Raw genomic sequence first — 14,089 nt, forward strand, 5'->3', positions numbered from 1 at the left:
AAAAGGATCATCATGGTTTCTCATTCACTCCCACCATCAGGTTCATCCATTCAGTCTTAGTCACATTTCCTTTTATTTAGTCACAATGTTTACTCTATTCTTCTGGTGCCATTTGTTGCTGCTTCATATTATTTCATAAAAACCTTTTCAAATTTCTTAGCATTTTTCACACTTGTTGTTCTTATTGACATTAGAGCTCTCCATTATATTAATGTATCACAATTTAGCCATTTCCTCTATTTGTGGGCATTTCCATTGTTTATAATTTTTTTTGTAATTACATATAATGTTGCTATGAACATTTTTGAATAGCTCCTTTTTTATCATTTTGGATACCACTTTCTGGGTATATTCCCAACAATGGAATTATTGGGTCAAAGGGTATGATTATTTTTTATAACTTTTACCATGTATTTCCAGAATGCTTTATAAAAAGATTCAAATTGATTATAAAGCCACTCTGACTTGAAAAGAAGGGAAATCAAGTGAAATAGGATAGGAAAGGAAATTGAGTTCCGGTTAAAGAAGGACCTTAAATGCCAGGCTGAGGTATTTGTAGTTTTTCCTGCAGACAACAAATTTAATAAAATATTTCTTTGCTGCCTCCCGCCTGGAGTTTTATGTCCTGTCACAGACTGCTGATATGAGCTGCTTTTTAAAGAGATTATGCTTTTTCTTTCCCTTCTGAACACTCAATACTTCAAGAAAAATATTCTCAAAGGAGTTAGACTTTTTATTCCTTCTGAATGTTATTTTTTTTTAAGCAAAGCCAAAAGTTTTCACAGATATGTGTGGTTCCTTGACACCAATTCTCAGAGAAGTTACATTGATAGTCTTGTTAAAAGCAGGCAGGATACAAGGAGAGTCAGGAGTGAAAAAACTAGATGAATGAGTAGGAGACAGACTTTGGAGTTTGGAGTTAGCTATTTGAAATGACATGGTCTGGTAAAATGTATTTAAGGGAAGATACTGCAGCTCTGGCTTGGATGCTGTCATCTTCTGTTTGAGAGCTTACATTGAAATATTGGGGTATACTAACTTCCTTTAAACTAACTCCTATTTTCATATTCCCATGTCTATAACATCCAATCTCAAGATATCTCATGGTTAGAGAACTGCATGGAATTAGAAAAAAAAAAGAGTTAGTTTTAGAGGTAAATGGTACCCTCCTTGAGGACAGGGCTAGTTTTCCTCTTTTGTTGCTGTGTCTCCAGTGCCTGGCATATAGTGGATAATAAATCCTTTTTTCCCCCATTTTCTTCTTTCTTCTCTTTGCCTTTTCCTTTTAATTCCTGCGCATCTCTCCTTTCTTCTATTGTGAATATGAATGAGTGAATTATAAATGAATGAATGGGTAAAAGGATAAGTTTATGTTATCATCCATAGGAAGATGATAACAAATGTCAGAGCAGATAGGTATCTAGAGTTCAGACAAATAGAAAAAAAAAAAGCAAGAGGGGGATAGACAAATCCCTAGAGAACTTTGGCATTCATCTGTAAAATGGGGATAAAAATAACTTCAACTACTTATTTCACAGAGATGTTGTAAGAATTAAATTAAATAATGGATAGTTGGATAAACTATGTAACACTATATAAATGTCAGCCATCATTAGAAATGTGATACTATAGAACCATGAGCCAGAAAAAGGTAAATGATGACTCAGCTAGGCCAGTGTCTTCATGCTTAAGGAATAAGAGGATTTTGAGGGTGAGATCATACTTGGCCATTTTCAGGGCTACAGAAAGAATGGCAAAGAGTGAGAAATATTCAGTGTTAAAAGTTCATTGGAAAATGTAATCTCTATGGCAGGCTGAATAAAATGGAGTCTGAAAAAGGCTTAGATAGTTTTTTTGGATGGCAGCTACCTAATGAGTTATGAAGAGGAATGGTTGCAAAAGTATGCCCTACCCTGCCCTATCACTCAATGTCACTGTCTGATATAGAAAATGGGACTAGATGAACCAAGAATAGGACTGGCCCAGTGTAATCATTCTTAAGTTCACAGGGACCCTTAACTCTAGTTTCATGACATCTCAGTATGTTTTCCTTTTTTGAGTAGGCATTGTAATATTCCTCCCAAATATTAACTAAAGTAATTTCAAGAAAGTCCCTCAAATTTGAAAAAAAATAATCATAGTTACCTCTCACTTTTTTCTTATAATTCATTCATACTTAAATTCTCCCCTACACTCCTAAGAAGATGAACCTCAAATTTTGTAGACTTACAACAGTCCATTTTTTAACATATGGTAATTCTTTATTGTTTTTAACTATTAATTAATTAATTTATTTATAAGTATTTTTCCATGGTTACATAATGTATGTTCTTTCTCTTCCTTTTTCCTCTCCCCTCCTGGAGCTGACAAGCCATTCCAGGCCATTGTTTTGATTTCACATTAATTTTGTAATTCAGGCTCTTAAATGAATGATTAAAATTATTATTTATTCTTTTATAAGAAAAAAAGAAGAAAAGTAATTATAGAAATGTCTGATTGGAAGACACCTTGAAGATCACTTAGTCCACCATCCCCAGACACCTCCATTTTGACAAAGCATAAATTTTAGGCCAAGAGTGGGGAAATAACTTGCCCAGGGTCATAAAACAAAACAAAATAGTCCCATTCTTCAAGGAACTTATATTCTAAACAGGGAAGCATCATGTACACAGATGAGTTTTTTTGTTTGTTTTTTTTAAACCCTTACCTTCTGTCTTGGAATCAATACTAAGTATTGGTTCTAAGGGAGAAGAGTGCTAAGGGCTAGGCCATGGGAGTCAAGTGACTTGCCCAGAGTCTCACACCTAGGAAGTGTCTGAGGCCAGAGTTGAACCTAGGACCTCCTGTCTCTTGACCTGGCTCTCAATCCACTGAGCCACCCAGCTGCCCCCAACACAGATGAATTTTTAAAAAATTAAATATGCAAAAGAAATACTAAGTTAATTCTAGAAAAAAGAATAAAAATATAGACAGGTTTTCTAAGGGCACAGAATCATAATGCAATACTAATGCTACCTTGGTGGTTGGTTCAGTAATATTCATGCAAAACTACCAGGTTTAACAGAGTCAATCCCAGCTATCCATATCATGTATATTTTAAGAAGAATGAGAATGAAGACAACAATAGTGTTTGGGAGGAGGAGGATGGGGGTGGCATAAGTTGGTCTTTGTAGCAAAACTAAATAAAGATATTACAGGAAATAATAAAACTGCATTAATTCCAAAAAGTTTTCAAAATGCATTCATCTCTTTATTGAAAATACATAAAAAATAGTCAAGAAAAATAAATTATGTTCAATCCTGCAGACCTGGGTCCTAGTGCAAGCTCTGTCATGAATGAATGGTGTGACCTTGAATGTATCCTATCTGTCAAATAACGGGGCTAGATAAAATTATCTCTATGACCCCTTCCAACCCTCAATCCTATGCTTTCTACAATCGCTCCCAGCTCCAATATTTTGTGCATCTCAAAACCTCTTAAATAGCTGGAGCTGATTGACAAGAAGAAAAGAGAAGACAATTGCAGGGCAATGGAGATAAATGATTTTCCACTGGATGGTTCAGGCTTGTAGGTGACAATCACTGCACTGCATTCTGGGGGCTTAGAGGCTTGCCATTCCCTCTTCATTAATCAGAGATAAAGGACCTTATTGTTTACTAAGGAACCCTCCATTTTCTCCCTTGCTAAAATATTGCTGATTGCAGCATAAAGGAAATTCTCCAAGGACCATCGCCCATGCTCCCAGGTCAAAAGTGTGTTGAGAAGAACAGCGCTCAGAATTCTTTCTATACAGTTCCTCGGGGAAAGGCAAGTTCAATTAGCCCCACTCAGCTGGACCAGCCCCTGCTAGAGACAAGCACATACTTAGTGTGCATTTCCCCTTCTGCTTCAAGGGAGTCGGATCTTTACTTGGACAGCTATAATTCAAGACTGCAACCATTGCTTACCACATCCAGAAAGCTCAAAAGCAAATCCTGTTGCATTTATATTAAAGTTCTATTGCCTAAACCCTCTTTCTATCCTTTAGAGGCATAAAATGCATTATTAGCTGGATGTGTAGCTTCATCATTTCCTCTTACTGAGCTTTGGTTTCTTCTATGAAATGGGGGGAAATAACAGTAAATTTCTTATTTCTGCCTAACCAGCTCTGTGATTCCTGAGTGGTCAGAGTGTCAAATTCCTAAAAAGGACAAATGACATCCATTCAGCTTCTCGAGATTGAGCAGTAACATGTGATGTTCTTAAATGTCTAGGACTGAAAATAGTAAAAATGCTACTACTTCACAGGTCTAATTGCCTTCTCTTTAGTTCAATAATATTTTCTTTTACCCAATTACATAGAAAATCAATTTTTAATATTTGTTCACTAACATTTGGAATTCCAAATTCTTCCCCCCCTCCTTGAGACAATAAACAATTTTATATAGATTATACATATGCTATCATGCAAAACATATTTCCATATTCAGACTTAGTTTTCTAAGTGTTTTGTCAGCCTTAGAAGTCAATATGTTATGCCATTATTATTGCTCTCTAATCATTTAATAACATTCACATTATCTTTGCCACCAAAACTATGACCTCCTAGAGAATAGACGCCCTATTCAATACTTTTCTATAGTCTCCAATACAGAATTCTATAATCTCTGACATATTCTCCAACATAATTTCTATGTTCTCCATGGTTTCTAGCACAGCGATGGGTATTAGAAAGTTGCCTGAGGCTCAGATAAGTCAAATGATTATCCCATGGTCATATAGATAGTGTGAGGAATAGGAGAATTTGAATTCAATGCTTCTTGGATCCAAGTCTAGCACTCCCTCCATTACAGTGCTGGGAATTTAATAAGTTGTTGGTTGTTTGGTTGATGAAGCACTGCCTTTGAGATCTAAGTCCTTGGTACTTTTTATCAGATCATGATTCAAATAATCCCAGGTCATGGAGTTGGACTCCTGAATAAGACATTTACATAAATAGAAAAAAAAATGATTGCTTGACCACCCAAAGCTCCTCAGGCAGATATAGACTATCAGCCAAATCCTTCCTCTGTCACTGGCTACCTGTAAAAGTTTAAGAAATCACTTTGCCCCCTGGCCTGGAGAGTCCTCAATTGTAAAGTAAAAGTTTTAGACTAGGTGACTTTTGGGGTCCCTTAAGCCCTATGAAGATGATTGCTTTATAGGTGGCCTAGAGAAACTGAGCCCTTAAGAGGAAAAATAGAGAGCAAATGACTTGCTCAAGGTCATTTAGAAAGTTTTAGTGGACTAAGGACTAGCACTCAACTATATCCAGTTCTCTTAGCCCCTGGGAGAAAATTAACTCAAAGAACATGTTCCATGGACAGTCAGAAGTATGTTTTTTTTCTAATATAAAGCGTATTATTATACACAATAAACTTGATGTTAAAAGAGGAATCAATAGGGGAAAGGTAAGGGAAATACAAAGGAGTATGTATGAGAAACCTTATAACCACAGTATTATAGAATCAAAGAATTATGGGACATTGAAGTGGGACATTTAGTCTTTTTCATTTTACAAGTGAAGAAACTGAGACCCAAAGAGTTCATTAAACTGTTAGGACCTGGAATCTACCAGGAGACAGTTTTCTTAGGTATGTTTGATCAATTGAATTCAATATTCATTCATTGCCTCCTATGTGCATGCTAGATGCTGAGAATCAGACAGACCAGTCCCAGACCTTGCTCCCAAGAAGCAACCAATCTACTGGAGGTAGTACTGAGGCAAAGCTGGACAAAAAGGGAACATAAACAGAACTAAATGAGCTCTGAGGGAGATTATAACTAATACAAAGAAAAGATTCAATTAAAATGCTATGAAAGGGCAGCTAGGTAGCACAGTGGATGGAGTACCAGATCTGGCATTGGGAAGACCTGGGATCAATTCTGACCTCTGATACTTCCTAACTATGTGATCCTGGGCAAGTCATTTAACCCTGATTGCCTAACCCTTGCTTCTCTTCTGTCTTGGAATTCCTACTAAAATATAAAGTAAGAGTTATTTGTTTTTATGCTATGAAACAATTGAGAAGGGAAAGAGCTTTTTCAATTATGTAGAACCAAAGATGGATCAGCTGATATAGAGAAACTGTCAACTCAGCTGGGTATTAAAAGTGGGGCCAAAACAAATAGAAATTTGGAAAAGGAGTAAAATATATTTCAGATATGAGAGACAATCTGAGAAAGGGGAATCCAATTTAATTCAAAGAATTTTCACTCTCTTGGCCTTTGTTCTCTCATCATTCTACAGTGTTTACAAGGGGATTTGAGTCTTTATATTTATTTCAGAGTTCATTTTCTGTCAAAAACTTTTCAAATGCCATTTTAAATCTGTGTGTCTTTGTATCCCTATGTCCTCAGATTTTATTTAAAGCTCTTTTCCTAATCCTTTTAGGCATTAAAATGTTTACCTATAACAATATCAATATACTTTGGCAGATTATAAAAATTTTCCCTTTTTACAAAAATACCTATTCTGGCCATTTTCTCATTAAATTGTTCCATAAGAAAAAGGCCTTAAAGGGGCAATACACCTTACACACATACACACACACCATCAAGTACGTGTACATGTGTATGTTATATTATATGTGTATGTTTGTGTACATATATGTCATATATATATATATATGAGACACAGAGAGAGGGAAGGGCAGAGGGAGAGTAGGGGAGAGAAATGTCAGGTGCACCTGGCATAATCCCACCATTCCTTCCCACTCCTACCAACTGAGCTTCCTGGGCTCTGTATTCTTTCCTACAAAGAGCATAGTTGGCCTCAAGGTGGCATTACCTTCATAAAACAGAAGTGGTGTCAGAGAGAGGGGCTTCCATTCCCCAAACCTGCTACAGAAAATTTGAAAATGCAAGTGGCCAAGTGGGGAAAATACCTGATAGCCCCATGTTTTGGGTTGGGGGTATCCAGAACCTAAGCTAGTTCTTTGGGAAAAGAAATCTCCCAGGCAAAAGAACCTTTGCTACCTCAAAATGGGGATAAAGGTTAAGAGAGTCAATCAAGACAGCACTTTGTTTCACGAAATGGAAGCCTCTTTTGAGCAAATGAAAAGATTTCAGAAAGTAGAGTTTCTCACACCTATTAACCAGAGAACTCTATTATAGAGAGAGCAGAATATTGTAGAGGAAGGGGTTCTGGACTTGGTTCTTAACTTTGTAGCCTTTGGCAAATCATTTAAACTCTTTGTACATCATATTCCTCATCTAAAAAATGGGGAGGGGAGGAAGTCAGGGAACTAAATGATCTCTAAGTTTCATGAGGTAAAAGTCCATTAAGCTCCTTACAAGTACTTATTAAACACCGAAGTACTAGATATATTATGCTAAGTAATAAAAATCAAATAGTCATGGCCCTCTTAAAAGCTTATAGTCTTTTTGGGGGGAATTGTATGCCCATAGAAAAGTAGATTCAAACTGTACACCAAGTATAGTGGGGAAGGGAGGGGGGGACACTAGTACATGTGAGAATAATAATAGCTAACGTTTATGTAATGCTCCCATTTCAAGCAGAGGATGTGAGGGATAAGATTCACCATGGTTAGGACAAGAACACTCATACTGCAATACTCCCATTTCAAGAACTTTCTTGAGCTACTCTGAGGTTACCTCCTTGTCTTAGAATGGCAAAACATGACTTGAATCTTGTGTTTTGTCTCCATCACTGTTTCTCCTATTCCAAGCTTCCTCTTGGGGAGCTTCCCAACTCAGCCTAGCCCAACTCAAATCCAAAGCTCCATTTTATAATCACTAATTAATTCATTGGACACCAGGGCATTATCTGAGCACTCATCAAGCTTTCCTTCCCCTTTCCTTCCATCACCTCAACAAAAAGTCCAGCTAAGAAGAAAGAAATGAGGTATAAAATGGGCAGGTATTAGAGGAGTTCCACCAAATTGTACACAATCAAAGGTCAGGTTTCAGAGGGATGGACATAGTAATAAGAAGACACAAATAATAATGGGATGACCTGGAGCCTACTCCCACTCACATGTTCAATACTTGGGTGACCCTGCCCTCTCTCTGAACCTTGGTTTCCTCAGCCATAAAATAAAAGCATTGGACTAGATAATCTTTAAGGTCTCTTTCAGCTCTTAAAATGGGGTGAGAGGAGGGTCAGCACAATGTAGTGAATAGAGAGAAAGGCACACATTCAATGTCCTCTTCTGATAGATAGTAACTTTGTGACCTTAAGAAAGTCATGATCTCTCAGTCCCCACCCCAGAAACAGAAAAACTATATAACTATATAAAGAGAGCATGAAACTAGGAGAGAAATGTAACATGGATTTTTGTTCATTGAAAAAATAGTGATTTGGGGCTCAGTCGATAGAGCACCAGGCTGGAGTCAAGAGGACCTGGGTTCAAATATGGTCTCAGATACTTCCTATCTGTATGACCTTTGATAAAGTCATTTAACTCTGATTGCCTAACCCTTGCCATTCTTCTGTCTTAGGGTTGATACTAAGAAGATTAAGGTTTGGGGGGAAAAAAAAGAAAAATTATTGTTTTTAGAAAGAAAAAAAAAGGTCCAAATCTCCATTGGTAGAGGGGAGCTTCCTCACTAGTAGTTCCATACATACTAAGGAAAGCATATATCTAGTCTGGTCCTGCCTTCCCATTCTGTGATGGTGATCTGAGAAAATGTGAGGGGCATAGACCAGAGCACTACAAGTGGATAAAGGGGTACGAAGGGTAAAAAGAGAACTAGACTGGGTGCATGGAGGCACTTTATCATCTTCTTTGTATTTTAATGCTCTTTTAATACCTGTATCTTCATCAATCCTTCCCCTGTCACAAGTCCCAGCCCCTTCCTCAGGAGATAGGTTGGTCCCTTTAACAACAAAAAGCAAGGTTGCTTTTACAATATGCAATGACCAAGCTGAATCTGAGATCCTTTGCCATAGCCTTCAAGGACGAAGGGTCACCTCCACAACAAGATGATTTACAACTAGAAGAAAGGTTTTAATTATATAAAACTACACACATTTAAATCCTCTTTGGGTGCTTCATCATGATATAGAGGTCATCCTGGATTCTCAATTCTGAGGCTAGCTGTATCCAGATTCTGGCAATTTTTACCAAGCCAAGATTCTATGGGTCTAAGTAACATATTGGGGATTATCTAAAGACTAACCTAGTTAGTTTCAGAAAAACTCATACTCATGGAGGTGGCTGGATAATGAGCTTTTTAGTGACATTTTGTGAAGAAAGTCTACTAAGGCATGAAAATGAGAGATACATCAACAGACATGATGATGAAGATGAGGATGAGGATGATGATGTTGGTGTTCATGACATTGTTGTTGATTACAGTGATATTGATTACAAGTTGATGATATTGATGGTGTTGTTGATGATGATGATGTTGATAACACTGTTGATGTTGATGATGATAATTGTGTTGTTGATGATGATGTTGATGACATTGACAGTATTGTTGTTGATGATGATGACAATGATGATGACGATGATGATGATGATAGTTGGGAAATCCTGGCATCACAGATGTAGATATGGAAAGTATCTTAGTCAAATTCCCTCATTTTCCAGGTAAGGAGGCTGAGCCAGAAAAAGGTGAAATGACTTCTTATTTAATCCAACTCCTTTGTTTTAGAGGTGAGGAAAATGAGGCCTAGAGATATGAAGTAACTTGCCATCTAGTCAAAGGGGTCTTCATGTATCTTGCTCCTCTTTTTAGTCTCTACCCTTTCTAATATTCTAAGATCATATGTAGTACATATCAAGACTTAAACTGAGAGGATGTAGGGAAGGTATATAATGCCATCCTGCCTGTTTGTAATCACACCAGAACATTCCGTGGTGGTGTTTTAATCTCTTCTATCTCTGGTGTAAGTCAAGGCAGGGGCCCCCATCTAATTCCAGGAGTTCCTAAAGTATGGAGAAGGAATATACAGTCTGTCTTTGCTCCTACCATTGTGATACCTTTTCCTCACACATACTCCCCTTTCAAGAACTCCCAGGAGTCACTTTGAAGTTGCCTTCCTGTCTTAGAAAGTAATTCTGAGTTACCAGCCCCGACTTTGAAACATTTCCAAGAGACTGCTTTATTGACACTAATGGAGAGTTGTTATCCATAAGACAAAAGTTCATTGATGTAGTTCCTGTCCCATCACTCAATAAACATTAAATAACAATAACAGCAATGATATTAAGAAAGTACTCTGCAGTGATAGAGGTGATGGAGGGCAGGCAGAGGAGGGAGGAGTGGAGGGAACATAATGTAGGAAGTTCAAATTTTGTTCTGAGAGGGGGGCATTTGCCATTGGTAGACCCAGCTTATAACCTTGACTTGGTGCTATAGGCAAAGATACTCTGGATTTTCAGACACTAAATGAGGTTCAAAGTTTCTCACTTATAGTTGAGGAGACAGAAAGAATAAGGCAGAGAAGCAACCAATACTCTCAGAAAGGGTCCAGTTATTGTTGTTTGTCCTTGACAAGTGCCTGGCATTGAACTTCTAAAAGGATATGGAGAGGATGGTAAAAGTTTGGAAGAGATGAACAAAGGGCCTCATAAAGGAATGGGAAAATAGCAAAAGATGAAAGACATTCAGGTTGTTTTGCCTTAGAAAGATCAAAGCAAAAGGGTAACTTGATCACTGTAATCAGCATACAGAAAGGTTCAGGAGAGACACAAAAGGATGCCAATCATAGAATGTTAGAGTTCAAAGAGACCTAGGACATGTATTTTTCTAGCCCCCAATTCCATCATTTTATAAATGAGGACTTTAGTTGGAGTAAGGGGAGGTAAGAAGTTAAGTGAAATATTGAGAGGTAGCTAGATGATTTAGTAGACAGTGTTAGATTCGGAATCAGAAAGTCCTGAGTTTAAATCCAGTTTCAGATACTTACTAGCTATATGACCTTTGGCAAGTCATTTAACTTCTGTCTGTATCAATTTCCTTATCTATAAACAAAGGTAGTAATAGCACTTGTCTCCTAGGGTTATTATAAGGATTAAGCAAAATTTTCAAAGTGCTTTGCAAATCTTAAAACAGCATATGAATACTGGTTGTTATTATTATTATTGCCCAAAGTCAGCCAGCTAATTAGAGGCAGAGGCAAGACCACCACCACCAACAACAATAACTGAATTTTTTTACCTTTAAGATGTTTGCATGTACTTGATGTATATTATCTCATTTGAGCCTCAGAGCAACTGAGAGGTTGGTGTTGAAGATATAACTATTATTATCCCCTCTTTACAGATAAAGAAACTGAGGCTCTGGGAAATTTGATCAAGGTCATACAGTAAGGAGGGAAAGTAGGATTTAAATTCCCAGCTCAATGTTCTTTCCACTGCATTCAACTCTTCAGCTTTGATCTCTATTTCCAGAATATAAAACAAGTAAAAGTTAGTTTAAATTAAATCCAGAGAGATTGAATAAGAGCACAGATTCTTTGGTCTCATCTTTGACCATTTTCTTTCTTTCTTCCTCACCCCAAATTTTACCATCCTACCTTAGAACTCTTTAATCCTTCAGGTCTCATTTTCTCCACTCCTATCAATCACTGAGCCAAGTATCCTCCTACCTATCCTCCTTCCTTTTGCTTGTTTTGTCTTGACCTCTGACTTTATTGGCATAGGGAGTGCCTGTTGAGAAAACCATTTCTGCCAGTGCAGACAGGCAATAGTTCTGAAATGTATCTGAGAGATTTAAATCCAAGTTACTTAGTACCAAGTTACTGGCACATAACAACGATTCAACCAGTCAGAGGTAAAACCAGGCTGTCCTGACTATAAGACAGGTCCTTTATGCATTATATCTTGTATCCTCTCACCTACCTCTCTGTTCTTTTAAATATTTTAGTATCTTCATGATATTGAGAGAAAGGGACATATGTGTCTATGTCTAGGTGGATGAAGCCATTTGTGTTGAATTCCTAACTATAGCCTAAGAGGATAAAAAGGTCTCAAGCTGGAGATATGGGGAAAGTTGTTGCTCAGTTGGTTTTCAGTTGTGTCTGACTTTTTCTTACCCCATTGAGGTTTTCTTGACAAAGAATGACTGGAATGATTTGTCATTTCCTTCCCCAGATCATTTTACACATGAAAAAACTGGCAAACAGAGTTAAGTGACTTGTGCAGAGTCACACAGCTGGTAAATGCCTGAGGCTAGATTTGAACTTAGGAAGATCAGCCTTCCTGACTCCAGGCCTTAGGTAGTCCTATCCACTCTGCCACCTAGATGCCTGGGAGAAAACTCTTCGGGTGGTAATTAAAGGTGCAAGGACCATGAAGTGCATTAACCATGCTAAGCTGACACGAATCCTTAAGGAGATCTTGGATAGTGTGGCAGAGGCATACATGCAAAGGACAGAAGCTGGAGATTGATCATCTGTCAATCAAAGGAAGATTCCATTTGGAATGTGACTGGGAAACAGTTGGAGGCAAGAGTCAACTGCTTGACTGCTTTTGGAGAGTCTTTGGGGCTGATGGTGTTGACCCTGAAGGAAGAAGCTGGGTTTATCTCTGGGACTTGCAATAATCAAGTTGGAGGTGGCCTGGCTGATCTGAAGGCAGAAGAAGGACAATAGACCTTATATTTCTCTTTGACTGGCTCTGTTTCATGCTAGTGACTGAATTACCATTTCTCTCAATATCCTCCAACCCAACACTCACTGTAGATAATAGGGAAAACCCTATCCCTCTTTCTTCATCCTCTATCTTTCCTGTTTTCTCCAATAAATCCTTACTTGAGATAAAGAAGAGAAAGGAGTATTTCCTCTGAAACTTCACAGCTCACCCTGAGTGACTTAGGAGACTGAAGAAGAAAAGGGAAGGGGAAGCAGAGGGGAGGAAGGGAGATATAGAGGGAGGAGAGTAAGCAAAGGAAGATAACTCCTGATCTATTAGTTATCTAGTATCCATCAAATATACCTCCAAATATCATCTATTACAATATCCAATTGTTATGGCAATTCTGGATACCTGAGACTAATAAAACGTTAGTGGAACTATGAATTAGCCCAGATATTCTAGAAATTATGCAATTATGACACCAAAGTCACTAAAATATTCATATCCTTTGACCTAGCTGTATCACACCTGGGCCAACAGACACAAAAAAAGATCAAAGAGAAAGGAAAAGGACCAATATGTACCAAAAGACTTATAGCAATTCTTTTTAGAGTAAACAGGAAAGCAAGGTGATGTCTATCCATTGGGGAATGACTAAATAATTACAGTTTAAGAAGAGTGATGGACTTTTATTGCACCTTAAGAAATAACAAAAAGGACCATTTCAGTGAGAACTGAGAAGATCTCTATGAACTGTCACAGAATGAAGAAAGTGGAATAAGAACAATTTATACCACATTATAAATAAAATTTTGAAAGACTTTAGAACTCTGATCAATGCAATAACAAACCACAAATCCAAGGGATTGAATATAAATATTCATCTCCTGTCAAAGAGTAATGGATTTAAATTGTAGGATGAGACATAGATTTTCAGACATGGGCAATGTGGAAATTTGTTTTTCTGGACTATCCATATTGGCATAAGGATCTTGGTTGTATCTTTCTTTCCTTCCATTTTTCCTTCCTTCTATTCTTCCTCCCTCCTTTCCAGTCTTCTTTCCTCCCTCTTCCTTTCTTCTCTTTTTGTTTTGTTCAGTTAGGAGAGAGAGTGAGTATAATGGAAGGAAGAGGTAATAAATGTTAGTTTAAAATTAAAGACATCTTCTGAGTGCCCAAGGAGCAATTCTAGAGCTAGAACATGTACATACATGACCTAAACAAGTCCCTAACAATCCAGGACTTTTTGCCCTACCCCCTGAAGACAATATATCTCCCATTAATATTTTTTCTTCTGCAAAATGAACATTTCCACTTCCTTCTACCCGGTAGCACATGCATTTAGTCACCCTTCTCTGGCCATGCTCATTTGTAAATTCTCCTCTTATAATGCATTTACCAGAAGTAAGCACAATCTTACACTTTGAATCTATGGCAAAGTACAACACAACTGCAGTCTTCCTTGTTATAGATATTGTTCCTTCCTTAATGTAGTCCAGGATGGTGCAAGCTTTTTAGG

This window comes from Monodelphis domestica, chromosome 5 (genome assembly GCF_027887165.1).
Source record: "Monodelphis domestica isolate mMonDom1 chromosome 5, mMonDom1.pri, whole genome shotgun sequence".
Taxonomy (NCBI): domain Eukaryota; kingdom Metazoa; phylum Chordata; class Mammalia; order Didelphimorphia; family Didelphidae; genus Monodelphis; species Monodelphis domestica.